Source organism: Cyanistes caeruleus, chromosome 6 (genome assembly GCF_971803275.1).
Source record: "Cyanistes caeruleus chromosome 6, bCyaCae1.hap1.1, whole genome shotgun sequence".
In the NCBI taxonomy this organism is placed as follows: domain Eukaryota; kingdom Metazoa; phylum Chordata; class Aves; order Passeriformes; family Paridae; genus Cyanistes; species Cyanistes caeruleus.
The window spans coordinates 58,702,793-58,718,438 of NC_141706.1; positions in this window are offsets into that span (position 1 = coordinate 58,702,793).

Genomic DNA, 15,646 nt, shown 5'->3' on the forward strand with positions numbered 1-15,646 from the left:
ATGGGATCCTTTGCAGTGCTGACATGTTTCCCTCTCCATTTTGGAAAATGGAGACTATTGCAAAAAGGAATGTTAACTCAAGCTGGCCTCTTCTGCACCAGAGGCTGTTGGATTTAGCCCACAGCCCAGAGAAGAAGTCAGCTAATATGCCCCACCTTTGCTAAGCAACCTAGTTTCTGTCTGAATTCCTACATGATTAGCACACAGAGTGCATATTAAAGATTAATGCAAAAGACCCTGCAGAGTGGAGCTTCCTGAGAGGCTCCTGCAGCAGGTTTTTGCTAGCGCAGGAGAGCAGATGGACACACCCCGGGGGGCTGACAGCACAGGCAATGCCTCTGCACTTTCTTCTTCAGCCTAATGCCTCTGAACTTCGTGAGCAGCCTCAAAACATCCATCAATGATTTAATGTAAGATGGATTAACCAAGGGGGAGAAGTGTCTCTTGCTGGGTTGTAGGAGACCCTAGACTTCTGTTCTGGTTCTTGCTCCACCACAAACATAGGCACAACCACTTATCTGTCTGAGCTGAAGTTACACAAGATTTATGCAGTCAGCCCCCAGACTGTGAACCCCTCCATCTTCACTGTCATGAGAGTATCTACCTTTCCTCAGTAGTATTCTCCATTTTCACAGCTGACATCCACAGCTTTCTCATCAGTGGGGCCTGTCCAGGAGACAGTGCCCTCACAGACAGGCAGGTTTTGGCTGCCTCTTCTTGGGCAGTTTTTGCTGAGCAGTTTTTAAGTGTTCCCTGCTAAGAGTATAGTGCTGAGATGACATGATAGTTAAAGTGACACCCCTATTCTTTTTCCCCTTTTCACCCCAAACTAAAAAGCAGCAATTTATATGCCTAGCATTTCAGAAATGTTAAAAATTGAAAAAGAATACCAAATAATGCCCACACAATGTGACACTGTACACTGCTGCTTAGCAAATTGGACAAGAATCACACATGATGTAAGAATATGAGTTTAACAACAGTGTTTTCTTGCAGCTCCTGGTGACTGTAACGATTTGCATAAAGCATACTGGTGAGGATGGCATGATTTAGGGATTAGATTTCCACACTAATGGGTAGAAACATGCATGTTGCTACCAGAAACTGTTACTCTTCAATTCTTGACTCTTCTCCTTTTGACATTTGCTTTTGTGTTGCATTTCTGGTGCTGACAGTGAGCTTTATACACAGAGTGAAATAGCTCAAATATTCTACGTTCCTATCAGCAGTCTCCTGATGTTGCTACACACCCATCTCTCCTCCCCAGGACACAGCTGCCTCTGTTGGACATGAACAGCTGAGAGTGTTGAGAAGCCAAACCTGAGGCTGCAGTGATGGTTGGCCAAGACCTGCTGCTGGCAAAACCCTTGCTGCCTGCCCTGAGCAGATGCCAGTGCTCAGCCCTCCAAGTGCCACCAAACCTACGCCTTCAAGCTGAATTATTGGCCTTTTTCCACCCACACATACCTCACCATGGCCTACAGCTTCCTCACATGAGAAAGCAGAGAGGTGGGCACAGATCTCCTCTCTCTGGTGAGGAGTGACAGGATGGCAGAGAATGGCCTGAAGCTGTGTCAGGGGAGGTTTAGGGAAAGGTTCTTCACCCAGAGGGTGGCTGGGCGCCAGAACAGGTGGCCCAGGAAAGTGGTGGTGGAAGTGGCCCCAAGCCCGACACTTTAATAAGATTTTGGGCTATTCTCTCAGGCTCACGGTGTGATTCTTGGGGCTGTTCTGTGCAGAACCAGGAGCTGGACTCCATGATCCTTATCAGTCCCTTACAGCTCAGGTGTTTCTATGATTCTGTGCTTAATACCAGGGTTTGCATTGTATAGCATTCAGTCCCAGCACTGCCCAGCACCCTGTGTGGTGCCACCAACTCCTCAATTCCTCTGCTCTGTGATGACTCACTGTTCTGCAAACACAGGCAATGCCAGGCTATTTTCTGAACTTGAATCTAGTTTTAGCAACTCTGTATCTTCCTAGATAACCATTCAGTCATTCAATTTAGCCTGCAGCCTGTAGCATCGTGCAAATTAATTTTTATTATAAATCCTTCAAAAGGGAACATCTTTTGCAGAAGAACACCTTTCCAAAAGTCTAACAATCTCCATTTTCTTCAACACAATGTTTCCAACTGGAGGGAAAAAAATGTACTCAACCCAGCTTCCAGAAACACACTGCTCACCATAGAAACTATAAACTAAAACAATCCTACTAGTGATTACAGACCAATGGGGCATTTTGGTTAGCAAGTAATTTGAGTAAGAGGAATATTTGCAAAACATCATTGCTAATCCTGCCATTTGCTGTATGTGGAAGGGCTCCAGCTGATTGCAGCAACGCTCCACCCATGTGGAGTGGGGAGCAGAGAGAGGGACACGATGAGTTCTTGCCTTTTTTACCAAAATAACCTGTCAGCAGCCATATTTCAATGTAAAATAATCAGGAATATACATGGCACTGTTTCTCAGTAGCAGTTTCACTTTTTTCCTCTCTCTGTCCCAGCAGAGCAGAATTGTTCAGGATTTGCTTTCACATCATCTGCACTGGATGTCCATCACTGCCTGTGGGGTAGCAAGGCTGGGTGTGAGGCATGAGATAATGAGACTCTTGTACTGCCCCAAATCAGTGTATCCTGTTCTTTCCCTTGAACAGTCCTGGGAAAACCTGTGTCTTTCTTGGCACAGGTGGGAAATTCTAGGAGTGGTCCAAGGAAGGTTTATGAGCCTGACTCCTGTTTGCAAGCTGACTCTGCTCCTACTCATGTCAGCTCATCTGGCTGGAAGTGCCTTCAAACTCATACCAGGGTCTTGTGTGCACACATGAGTGAAATGGTAACACTGGGTTTGAGCTCAGCTTAGCTCTACCACTAAGAGTTCATCCTTTGGATTTCTTTTCCTGAAGTCTTACTCATTCCATTTAGCATAGATTGATTTATATCTACATCCTCTGTTTCCCATGAGAAGTCACAAGATAAATTTTAAAGGCAAGCATCTAAATAAATTATTAGGCTACATCAGGATTTTCATCTTGGAAGAAGCAAAGACATAAATTCCCCACACAAGTTCTTTGAAAACCATACCCTTTTTGATTCATTGTTTTTGAAAGCCTTTCTGAGCCAGAAAATGCAGACCTCTTTGGGATATTCATTTTAAAAGTTGAACAAAGGATAGAAGCATCATTTAGGAAGTCCATTCAGCACTCCAAAAGATGAACAACCCAAATATGCAACTGCATATATTATCTTCCTTCTGACCGAGTGACAGCAGCCCCTCCATCACACAAACAAAATGCACAGGAATACTTCAACAGGCGCCAGCACTCAGGAACGGGAATGTTCAAGCACCTGTTTCAGGAAATTGGAACAGCTTTTGCAAAATACATTCCAAATTGAAGATACCTGTATCTGTGCAGATATTTGCAAAGACTGGGTGGTCTAGGCACAAGGACTTCTGAGCCATAGAATTGTCAACTCCAGGTGTTCAAAAGTTCTACAATTTTGGCTTAAAAGTGCAAGACTCAAAACAAGTGAATCATGGCTCCGTAACTGCTTTTTACAGCAGGGGAACCTGAAAGATGCTTCATATTCAGTCATTACTGCACAAAGGGCTAAGAACTACCTTTAGAAAATTCCCAAACTGTGATTCTCTAATTTGCTGAGTTGCTAGATTTCCAGAGAAATAATGTGATCTAGAGAGCAAAAAACCTTAGCTGGTGATACTGCCTTGAAAATTCATGTTCTGTCACCACTTCAGGCTGACTCTGTGATGCTGGGCCAGTGCCTGAGAGCCTCTGTGCTAAAGGAACACAGGGACATCAGCCTCGGGGCCAGACTTCTGTGTATCCTGCAGACTCACCAGAGGGCTCACAGTAGCTCCCCAGGAGGCACAGGGGAAGATGCAGTGCCTGGGAAGCAGGACTCATTACAGCCAGCCTCATACACACCAGGAAGCTCAAGTTGTGCTGCAGGAAATCCTGAGGAAAGAGGTGGTTCTGGTCCAGCCTCTCACAATGACTTACACTGGTGTCAAGGGGTGTTGCTTCTGCTCAGCTCCTGCAGCCAGGAGCCTTCTTGGGGCTGTGTCAGCCTTCCCCACTTCCCAACCTGACAGGGGGCAGCCCTGCAGGGAAAGGAATCCCAGGGCCTCCCCTTCACCAGGTCAGCTGGAAAACATAAAGCTCAGGGATGAGTGTCTGGAGAGATTTGGAGACAAGGGGAAGTGAGACTCCAGGATTTCAACCCTTGCTCTAGGGAATCCTCACTGCAAAATATATTTTAATTCACATTTACCTGCCAGCTGGCTGCCCTGAGCAGCAGCATACGGGGTCTTTCTTTTCCTTTTGCAGATGAACAGCTGTTTGTGTTGCGTGCGAAGTGTAGCAGGTTTTTTGCTTTTTAAGGTATAGAAAATAAACTGCAGCCTTGCAACTCCCTAGTGTTTTGCAGAGCAATCTGAGGCAGGAAATGTGGTCAAATCCCTCAGGCAGACATGAAAACTCCTGAGGCTTCTTCACATTCCAGTGTGTGCACCAAGCAGCTGAGCCCCCGGGTCTGAAAGTGATGGCTTTATCCTGATGCTGCCTCCTGAGGACAACACTGAGCCACTCAGGCAGGATGAAGAGCATGCCAGTGACCTTTTTCAACTCAGAAAAACTGGGGAATAATTTAGATTGGGAGGTATCTACAGACTTTATTCGCTCCAAGCATGGCTACCTTGGTGGTAGAGCAGGCTGCTCATGGCTGTGTCCCATTGAATCTTGAACACCTTAAAGGAAAGAATTACCACATGAAGATGTCTTTTTTCCTTATGGTCCCATCCCTTTCTACAGGATGTGATCGTTACATTAAACCTTTCCACTGCACACACCTGAGAAGAGTTTGCCTCCACCATCCTCTGCTGGTTGGATAAGACAAGAAGGGAGCCTTCTTTAGCCTTCTGTGGGTTGGAAAGGTGGGCTTAATAAAAAGATTAACCATTGTCCCAACCTGGTGTTCAGGTGTCTTGGCTTAGTGACTTATCCAGCACCAAACTTCCTGACACAGGAAGTCAGAGGAACATGGCTCCAAAGTGTCCTGCTCTCAGGGGAACCCCTTTGTGTTACTACAGGAGGTCAGTTTCTCACTGCTGACACCTGGACACTTCAGAGTAGATTTTTTCCATGTAGTGATCACCTGCCATGGAGACTGTGCTTGAAAATGCAGGTGTTTATTTGACAACTAAATATAAAGTTTTTTTAAAAATTTTTTTTAAAAATTTAAAAAATTTTTAAATTTTTAAAAAGTTCTGGTATGAGGTAGATGGTCTTTGAGGTCTCTGTGCTTAACCTCTCCAGCCATAAACTGGACAATAGAAGACTTTTTGTTTTTCCTTTATCTGTCTTCTGCAGAGACATTTTCAAGGTCTTTGTGAATGAGCTGTCTTTCCTGAGTCCATACAATATTCAGCAAATTGCAACTCTGATTCTATTTGAGTCTTGTGTGACATAAACCATAGAAAGAAAGCAGGTGGGACTTTCTCTCCGTGGTTGTTGCTGTAGCTGTGCTACCGGTGACTCACAAATCAATACGCTTCACTTCCACCAGAATTTCCATGGGTAAGGGAGGTGTTTCCACAGCACAGATGTGGAGGAAGCCATGGTGACAGTGTGTGTGGGAGGGAGACTCTACAGGTGCCTCAGCTGCTCCTTGTCACAGCAGCCACACTGTGCACTGGCATTGCTAAAAAGTGGTGGATGACAATAGCTATTTCTGTTTTCTCCTGTTGGGACAAGTACCCCCTTGTTTAAAAATCCACACTTCCGTGCACACCTACACAATACTCCAAATCATTGCAGTATGTGGACTGTGATGATAGGAATAACATAAATATTCCTTTGTACTTGTTAAAAGATTTAAGTTCTCCCCTCCACCCACTCACCCCTGTGCGCCTCTATATATCTGATAATATGGGATTATAAAACAGTGCTGTTATTCCTGTGGGGTTTGGTTATTTAACATTGTACTGAGCAAAGTTATCAGAGCAATCCCAGCAGACCAAAATAACTCTTTGTTTCTGATGTGGTGTTTGCAAAATGGGAGCCAAAAATAGCTATTGGCTGGTTGACTTGAAACATTGCTGACCTTTCAGCACACCCAGCAGAATGCGCCAGCGCAGAAATCCCTGTGCTCTGGGTGTGCAAGCAAACCTCTACTCATCTCTCCAGCATCTGACTCTAGAGAGCTTGGGTCACTCATGTCCAGCACCATTTGCTTTCAGTCCCCTTGTGACATGTGCTGAAGGGGACAGAGGTGTCAGCCCCTCCCGGGAAGACTGTCCAGTCTTCCAGAAGGGGAGAGGTCTGCAGGAGTGCACCACTCTGTGATGGCTTTAGGGAACCCAGAGCCAGTCACAACTCTAAATATCTTCTGAACAGTTCCCCCCTCCACACACAGACACAGATCTGGACCTGGATTCCAGAGGGAAGTCAGAAGACCATTCATGATTATGCTCATGCAGGGTGTCCAGGTTTCTGCCCTGTATGCTCCTTTTTCCTCCCTGGTTTTCAATCCTCCATCCAGCTGAAGACTTTGCTGGACAATGCCTTGATAAACACTTAACACCCCTTAAGAGGCAAAGTGTGTTCATTAAAGGTGTCAGTCAAAGTCTCATGAAGCCCCAATCTCTGTAACTTTCATTCCTGTATAGCCAACTCTCTAACTATTCTGTCTTCCGTGGTTGAAGAGCCTCCCGTGATGGTCCTAGAGTGACTCAAAATTTGCCCCAAACCAGGACAGTGAACAAAGGCCATTTTATCCTCTGTCTCACTCTGAACCTACAGTCCCACACCAAAAGGCAAGGGCTTTGGAAATTCCTGCACAGACACCCTCTTCTCCTCAGCCATGTAGATGACTGTGACAGAATTACCTCCTGCTCATCTTTATTCCTTCTCACAGTGTGTTCTGTCCATTATTACTCCCTGTCACCGTTCTTGCACCTTCTCAGCTGAGAGAAAAATCCCAGGGCGCACAGGAATGAAGGCACCTGATAAATCAGGGACCCAAGTAAGATAAGGGGAGATGTGTTCCTTTTCTAGGGGTCTGTTCCTGCCTTGACCCATGGAATCACCAGTGGGAAAGTCCAAGAGGCAGGGACGACTCTGCCAGGTTGATGGAATCACACTCAGAAGAGAAACCTTGCAGCTCCAATTTTTTTCCCAACCACTCTTCCTTGACTTGACACAAGGCACAGCACTCAGTTTGCAGGATATAAAACAATACAAGACATCATCACAAGGCACAAAGTGGAAAATCCCTTTGCTGGCACTGTTTGAAGAAAGCATCTGCTCCTGCTTGATCTTGAGGGAAGCTCCAGACTGGACCCAGAGCTCTGGTGATGTGTAGAAGTGATTGTGAGGAACTGAGACTGAAACACTGCTTTGAGTTTTGAGGCAGCCTTCCCTGCAGTGCACAGAGCTCGTGGAATGGAGAGGCTTGAAGAAATCATCTGTGAGATACATGAAAGCTTGTCCTGTGCAAACTGTGAATATTTGAAAGTTCATAAATTTGGCTGTATTTAGGCGAATTTTTTACAGAGTAAGACCATCCTGATACAAGACATCCATCAAATTTCAAATCACTCCTGGCATTCACTAAATGGCCAAAACTTTATGATTTCTTATGTTTATTCTCAGAATCTGCTACTTTAGGCTAACATTTTTAGGTATACAGTAAATATATTCTGACCCATCTCAGTCAGAATGCTCTTAAAGTTACATTTTAGTCCAAACAGGAAAAGACTGCAAAGTAAACAAAAAGAAAAAAAAAAAAAAAAGGTCTTAGAAGCATCAGCCAAGCTTTGAATGAAAGATAGCCTTAGCAGGACAGTCCAGAGCAGAATGCTGCTGGGCCTTTCCAAAGACAATGCTCTCAGCAAAAATATTCCTAAACCTGCTGTAGGAGTACAAGAATAAGAAGGAGGAACCTGAAATTATTAATAAATTCTACTGATTTGGATATTATACACTTTTCTTGTATTTTACAAGAAATGCACAAGTACTGGCAAGACATTGAAAACTATCTTACTGTGTACCTGCTGGGAAGGACTAGTCCTACTTTTAAATAATTTTCCAGCGGTGTTTGGATCAGACTGGCTTTATAAGGGATGTTACATGTCAGCACCAAACCCACCAGCCCACCTCAAATTTATTTTTATATAAAATAGACAAAACCTGTGGGAAGAGAGGCTGAAAGCAGAAAGAGATCAGCATCTAACCTGTGAAACTCAACCGGTTTCAAACCTGGTTTGATCCACCTTGCTGCTCTGGATCACTGTGCAAAGTTATTACTCCCCACTTGACCATCCTGCTGATAGCAGCTGGAGTCTCACTTGGTGAACATAAGCAGAAATGGGTAGCAGATAGATCTTCAATACCGACTGGTTCTTCTATTAACCCTTTCAGCAGTTATGACATATTCTTGCTTTGCTACTTGATCACAAGCTGTTTTCAGGAATTATCTGCAAGGCAATCTGGCTCAGGCAACACTGATCTCAGATTTGTCCTGCTTGCCTTTTGTTACTTCACAATCTTATTTTATCATCCTTCAAATGTATCCTTCAAAGACAAGTGTATTCTCCCTGTAACAAGACCATCTAGTTGAGGGTTAGCACACAAAGGGCAGATTATTGGAGAATCAGGAGCAAAGCCCTTTGGGACACTTGTGCAAATTGCAGCTGAGGCAGATGGTATTTAAACAGAACGTGTGGGCACAATTAGGGGAAGAATAGAAGCCACAGAGGACCTGGAAGGCAGACAGACAATATCTTGTAGCCTTGACAACACCTCCTCCTGATGGCCCACATCAAATGTAGAAGATAGGGCATGAAGGGGGTCGCTAATCAAGTGCCATCTTTGACAACCTTCTTAATTTCTGTCATTCTGTTCTGAAGGGCTCCTGCCTTTCTCCCAGACAAGGGAGAAATGTTGTGCACTTGCCCAAAGAAGCATTGAGCAGCTGAACTACCACAACAAATGACTATGAAGCTCCAAGTTGCTCCATTAAATATACAGGACACACAAAGTTTCAGATGTACCTGTGGGTAGGGAGGGCTTCCTTCCACCTTGTTTGCTCACTCCCTGACCCATGGTGATGTGCCAGGTGACACCAGGCTATTCTCTTTGAAGTCAGTGAGGAAAAACCAGAGGTTTCTATAGGAAGATCCATTTATTTTTGAGATTCTGGGTGTTCAAGATAAACAAAACACCTCACTGCATAAGATATGAAGAAAACTACATGGAAAACTTGTGGCATCAGAGTCTTGAGGGATTTCCACAAAAAATGAAAAGAGCATAGAAATATTTTCTTTCTACCCTCTCTGGCATAATCACATTGGGTATTGCATGGAAAAGCATTCATTTAGATGACAGAGAGATGATGTTTTTAATTTGATGTCACTACATTTCAGAGTAAAACTTTCTGTGGCACCTGCCAACTTACCTAAAATGTCAAATTTCAGTATTTTACTTTAAAAAGTGATTCTAAGGTTTGTCAGCTAAAGAAAGTAGTGAAAAAACAACCTGAATTCTAATGTTTGTGATTCTTATTACCCTGGAATTGTAGGAAGAGTAAATAAAAAAGAATATCTACTGCAAGTGTAATAAGCATTTAAAGGGAAAATGGGTAAATATGGAGCTAAAAAATCTGAAGGGGAAAAAAAATCAGTTATTTTCAAAATCCTCCATAACTTGCACAGAGCAATTGCAGGGAATATGAATTCAGCTCCCTTTTGCAGGCTGTCCCTGCAGGACTAAGCAGCCACGCTCTTTACCTCTGCTCTGGTACTTACAGTCCAGAACTTTCTTGCCAGCACAAGGATAAACCTTTTGCATGAGATTTTCCCAGACATTTGTCTTTCTTCCTTCACTGACATCTGTCCCAGTCTGCTCCTTTTCCTCCACAAGCAGCACTTTCTCAGCAGCATGGATGAGCTTTTTTACATTCCACGTCCCAGTCACAAAATCTTAGTTGGCATCTGAGCTCTGATCTTCATTGACACTTTGGCCTCACCTTTTAGGACTTTCCTGCTGCTCACTTTTACATGTGCCTTAAAGCTGCGGGGGATGCTCTGAGCACACCTGTACCCCTCACCCTCACCTCAATACTTTAATGCTGAGCAGCCAGCTTCAAACAAAGCGTTGTAAACATTCTCTAAGAGCCAATATGGCTGTAAACAACTCTTTTTCTCTCCCATTATGGACTATTGACACAGCTGTTCTCTTTCATCACTCGGACTATGGAGAAGAAGTATAATTTCCACATGAAAAGAACACTAATAAAGTTTTCACCTCTCCTCACAAAACTGCTCTCCCATGCAGGGACAGCTTGGAACAAGTGTCAGTGCTTGCAACATCTGGAGCTTGAAAAATACAGGGATCCCTCCACAGGCAGCTGGGAAGGCAATAGGCAGGACAGCATGGGAGCAGGGGCAGAGGAGAAAAACCTGGAAATACCTCCTACAGCTCAGGGCCTGGCAGTGCAGGGCTTTTTGTGGCTTAAAATCCAGGGGTGAACTGAGGGGCTGTGCAAGCCAGCACTCAGTCCCTGTGTCCGGCTTGACTTGATGTGAGCTCAGCTTCTCCCTCGCAGGAGTGTCCTGGGGCTGTCTCACAGGGATGGGGTAAGGACGTGAGCTGTGTCAGAGCGGGCGCTTCGCTGGCAGGAGGAGCTGAGCCAGACCCAGAGCAAAGCTCACCAGGCAGCTGGCAGCTCATGATCACTGCAGTGAGGCCAAGCCACAGCTCTCTTTCTGTAGGAGGAGGATCCAAGAGGCCCCATGCACCCCACTCTGCCTTCTCTCTCACAGCAGCTCCCTGGCAGAGAGCATCCCTTCGTTCTCTGGGCACCTGCCCTGCCACACACAGTGCAACATCTGCGTGTCTGTCCCCAAACTGGGGTAACGTGCTGGATCCCCCGGGAGCGGGAGCAGGGCCGAGCCGACACCATTTTTCTTGATATCTTATCAGACTTTTTATTTTTAAAATGTGAGAATAATATTTCTCTTTGCTTGTGTCGTGAATGTTCTGGGTGGGTTTGCAGTACTGCTTCTGGGAGAGCATCCAACGTCCTCGGCCGTGTTTGGAAAGGGTGGCTCCCGCCAGCCCTGCCGTTGATGACATTGGCAGCTGCGGCAGATTTGGCCCACAGACCTTGCTCTCCTCGCTGATTTTCATCCCATCTCTCATGGTTTTTTCTACCCGACCTCCTCCCTCCAGGACAAAGACAATTGTCTCCCTGGCTGCTCCTTGCGGTTGCCCTCGCTGTCCCCCCAGCAGCTGGTGCCACACACGTGTCCCCACCACAGCCACCACGGCTGCTGTTTTCCACACTGCCACCAGCCCAGGGACACAACCTGAAAGCCTGCAGGAAGCTCGCTCCTGTTCCCATCCCTCCCCAGCTCGGAGTCTCCTGGTTTTAGCGGCTTTTTGCATGGCGGTGAAGGTAAAGCACAGTCTCTCCCCAGCCCAGGACTGGTTTGGGAACCCCACATCTCTGGTTATAATGGAATGAAAACACTCATGAGCTGGAGGTTCACAGCAGCCAGAGCAGCCCCATCCCAGCAGTGGCTGGGCAGGGAGACAGCTTCCCTAAAGCTCTGGGAGGAGGCAGAGAACAAACTCTAATGGAGCAACCTGCGGCCTGCCCCAGCCAAGGAGCGGCAAGGAAGGACGGAGATGTGCTCCCTGCAGGTACAGAGCAGGGAGGAAAACCAGAAAAACTGAGTTAGCTCCTGCACAAATGGCTCTGCAAGCCCCCTGAGAGAGCACGAACGTGCTGCCTTCCCGAGGGGCTGGAGTTGTGTCCAGGCCAGCTCTGACCATGTCCATGCTGGTGGCAGAAGTGTCCTTGCAGCCTGGCTGCCCATGGGGCTCCCGGCCACCCCTGTCAGACCTGTTCTTGAACCAAACTCTCCACTGGTGTCAGCACCTCTCATGATAGACATGAGTCAGAAAAATCTTGAAGGGACCCACCTGGCCCTTTTCCCCACCCTGAGGTCTACAAATACACAAAATTTGAGAGCCAGGTTTTGTGAGCAGAAGAGAACAGAAACCCCTTCGGAGTAGAAAAAAAATCAAAAGTAGTCAGCATAGAAGTAAATGATGTTTTCAGTTCAGACTGCTGCTGCAAAGATTTTTTTTTCCCTGGGTTTCTCCAGCCCAGCTTTGTCTTGCTGCATTGAGACCAGTGCTTTCTGGGGATCAGCCCTCTCTCTTCATCACCTCCAAGGCTGGGCTGTGCGCTATCCCTGTCTGTATCAAGCAAACAGAAAACCCTCTGCTCTGTGTCCTCCCTTATACAATTTATAGGACAGACAATCCCCTATAAAGAGACCATAAATCTCCTGTCATATCTTTGCTGAACCTCCGCACAGATTTAGCCTGGTACCTCCTGGTGACTGAGTCCCCTCACCAGTGTAAGCAGTTTCCTGCATTTGTTGCTGCTTTGAAAGCATCTAATTCTCAGATGTCTGTATTTCCCATGATAGCAAACCCAGCTGCTTTCTTTCCCCACTTTGGCACCCAGAGCTGAATCAATATATTGTCCAAATAGCTGAAGTCAGCAGTGCTGTCCCCCTGTTTAAGAGGCAGCCACTTCTTGCCAACTGCTCAGAGCAGCTCAGCACCTCCAGGCTCATCCCCATTTGATGTGCAATGGCAGCAACACTGAAAGTCCCAAATCTGTCCTTCAGAATTGAGGAGGTGGCTTGGAAAGGTCGAGATATGCTACACTGGTGACTCAAAGATACATTTGAGTTCTTTTAAGTTCCATTTAAAAAGACGTGAAGCTTCTGCATCTGAGACTTCAAGAAAACAGTGAATATTAAAATCATAAGACCTAGCAACACTGTCATTATTAACATCTATTTTCTGAGAACACCCAGTGGCTGGGCAGCCAAAGGCCAGGTTATGAGATCTGTGTAGCAAAGGCGACAAAAACATGTCTTTCATAATTCCTTTTTGTGTGCCAGTTGGAAGAATGCTCTTGTAAGGAAGATACTTACCTGGATTGCTCTACAGCTCAGGATCTGATTTCCAGCTCTGCTGTGGTTTTTATCCTTGGGCTTAAAGAATTGATGTTCAAGTGCTCTCTGTTTCAGTTTCCCCATCTGAAAATTAAGGAAGCTACTTATCTCTCAAAATGGCCAAGATACGAAAACTTTCTTTTCTTTTAATCAAGCTTCCAAAGAACTTAGAAAAGTCACATAGACAGAACTGTAAATTACAAAGAATTATTTTTATATCACCTTTTTCTTGAACTAAACTCTCCACTTTGACTCACAGTCCTTAATTGACACTGGTGCGTTCTTTCCTTCATGCCTTTTAATTGCTTCAACATAAATTAATTAAAATGTAAATTAAATGATAGCTTGCGGGGAGATTGCAATTACCATGATTTCATCTTTCACTGCTGCATCCTGTGGTACCAACAGGTCTGTGCAACAGGTATGCCAGTTAATAGCAGACAATAAAGATGTCTGCAATCATTTACCTCTCTGCTGTAGGTTATTCAGTAAATGTTATCTTGCACAATCACTATATGAGTATCTATCCCAAATCTCCACCTCAATCAGATTGAGAGGTGAGAGGATGAGGTCCTCATTCAGCAAGAAAAAGAAAGGTGACCAAAACATTGGACAAACCTTTAAGAAACCTTACAAAATGTTTTCCACATGGTTGTTGAGATAGTTAAATTAAGAAGAATATTTAAAGTTTGTTTTTTTTTACTGTGCCTTCACCAGGGTCTAGCTGAGAATGGATCAGCCTCTCCACTATCCCTGTGTGTTCAGAGCCATCAAGCTCAGAATGTCTTTAGGCTGAAATTACCAAGTATTATAAAGAATGTCAGCCATTAACTTGATTATTCCAAATCTGAAGACAGAAATGGGAGAGTCATGTTCTTGCTTGCCTACCTAGAAAAGGAAAACAAATTATTTCTAACAGGGACATGAAGAAAAAATCACCAGGGCATTTCCAACAACTCTGAAATAAGTGCAGTTTATCAACACCCATCTTGAAATTCATCAGGTTGTTTGAAAAAACAGTAGTGGAAAATCAAGCTGTTTATTGTCAGAAAAACCCAGAGCTTATGATCTTTACTGTCTGACAAGCCCTAGGGACAGCCACAGATCTGGCAGTGAGCCTTCAGCAGGGCAACAGCCACAGCCAGGGCATGGAAAGTGTGTTACTCAGGGCCACTCAGGTTCTAAACATCTCCAAGGATGGAAACACCACCACGTTCCTGAGCAGCCTTTTCTGATTTTCAGTCACAGCTGAGGCTGAACTCGTGGGAGAGTGGGAAGAAACAGCTGTCTTGTGTTCAAGACATGAAGAATCATAGAATCACAGAACAGTTTGGGTTGGAAGATCTTACAGATCATCTTGTTTCAACCCCCTGTCATGCCAGGCACACCTTCCAGGCTGGCCTTGAACATTTCCAGGGATGGGACATCCACAGCTTCTCTGAATAACCTGTGCCAGTGCTCGCTGTAATGAATTTCTTCCTGTTTCAATGTGGCAAGAGGGGTCTTGACATCCTGCCACCCCCTACAGTCATCCTGGCAGCCAGGGAAGTGTGGTAGGTTTTCCCCCTGGGATATGGGCTGTAGGCACAGCTGCAGCCTTTAATCCAGAGTGTGCAGGCAGCTCCAGCCACAGCTCCAACAGGTCGCCCAGAATAAGCTGTTGGTGTCTCTGGGTGCATGTGGAAAATCAGTTCTTGTGCCATGGTGCTACCTACATATGCTGCAATTTGTCCAGGTCCTGCAGTCAAACAAGCCTATTTTTGTAGGACTGCTGAAAACATGGCCCTTAATTACTGCCTTCAGCAGGGAGTGGGATTATCCTGCAATGAGAAGCAGCCTTGCTGCTCTCAGGGATGACACATTGGCCGGCTGAACTCCAGTCAACAGTCCTGCTCTGAGTCACAACTTGTGCCCTCTCCAAAAGTAATAGTGCTGTTTTTTAAATTTATGGAAGAGTTTATCCCTTGTACTTTTGTAATCAGTTCTTTCTTGGCTCTTTGCATGAAATGTTAAGAAAAAAAAAAAAAAAAGGACTGGCTTTCATCCTGTGGCATGGTCACTGAAAATTCTTACTGCTGCTATGGTATGAAAATGATGCACCTAGTCCTACACAGATAAGACAGAAAGCTACAGGGAGCCTCAGAACCTACTTGTGTCACAGGCACCCCCATGGGAAACAGAACCAGACAGGGGATACAGCCCATCAGAACCTGCTCAGGGCAAAGAAAAGAAGGAAAAAGGGAGATTATCAACCCTTTTCAAATGGTGAATCTGTTCAGGCATTGCCAGCTCAGAGCAGAACACCTCCCCTTTCCAGCCTTTTAATGCATTTTGCTTTTGCAGTGCTTTCCCTTCTTCCCTGTTGCTTGCTCTTGGCCACTGAGCGACATTAATGCTAGTTTTTCTTAACTAGGACTCTCCTACTCATGTCCCTGCACAAGAGTGGCTCCACACATGTCCTAGAAAAATCAGCAATTTTTGTTTACACAGGTTTTCTTTTTTTTTCCATTCTTTAACTTTTCCAAATTGAAGTTTTGAAAGGTTAGACAGTGGAAAAAGGAATATTTGGAAAAAAATATCTGAACATT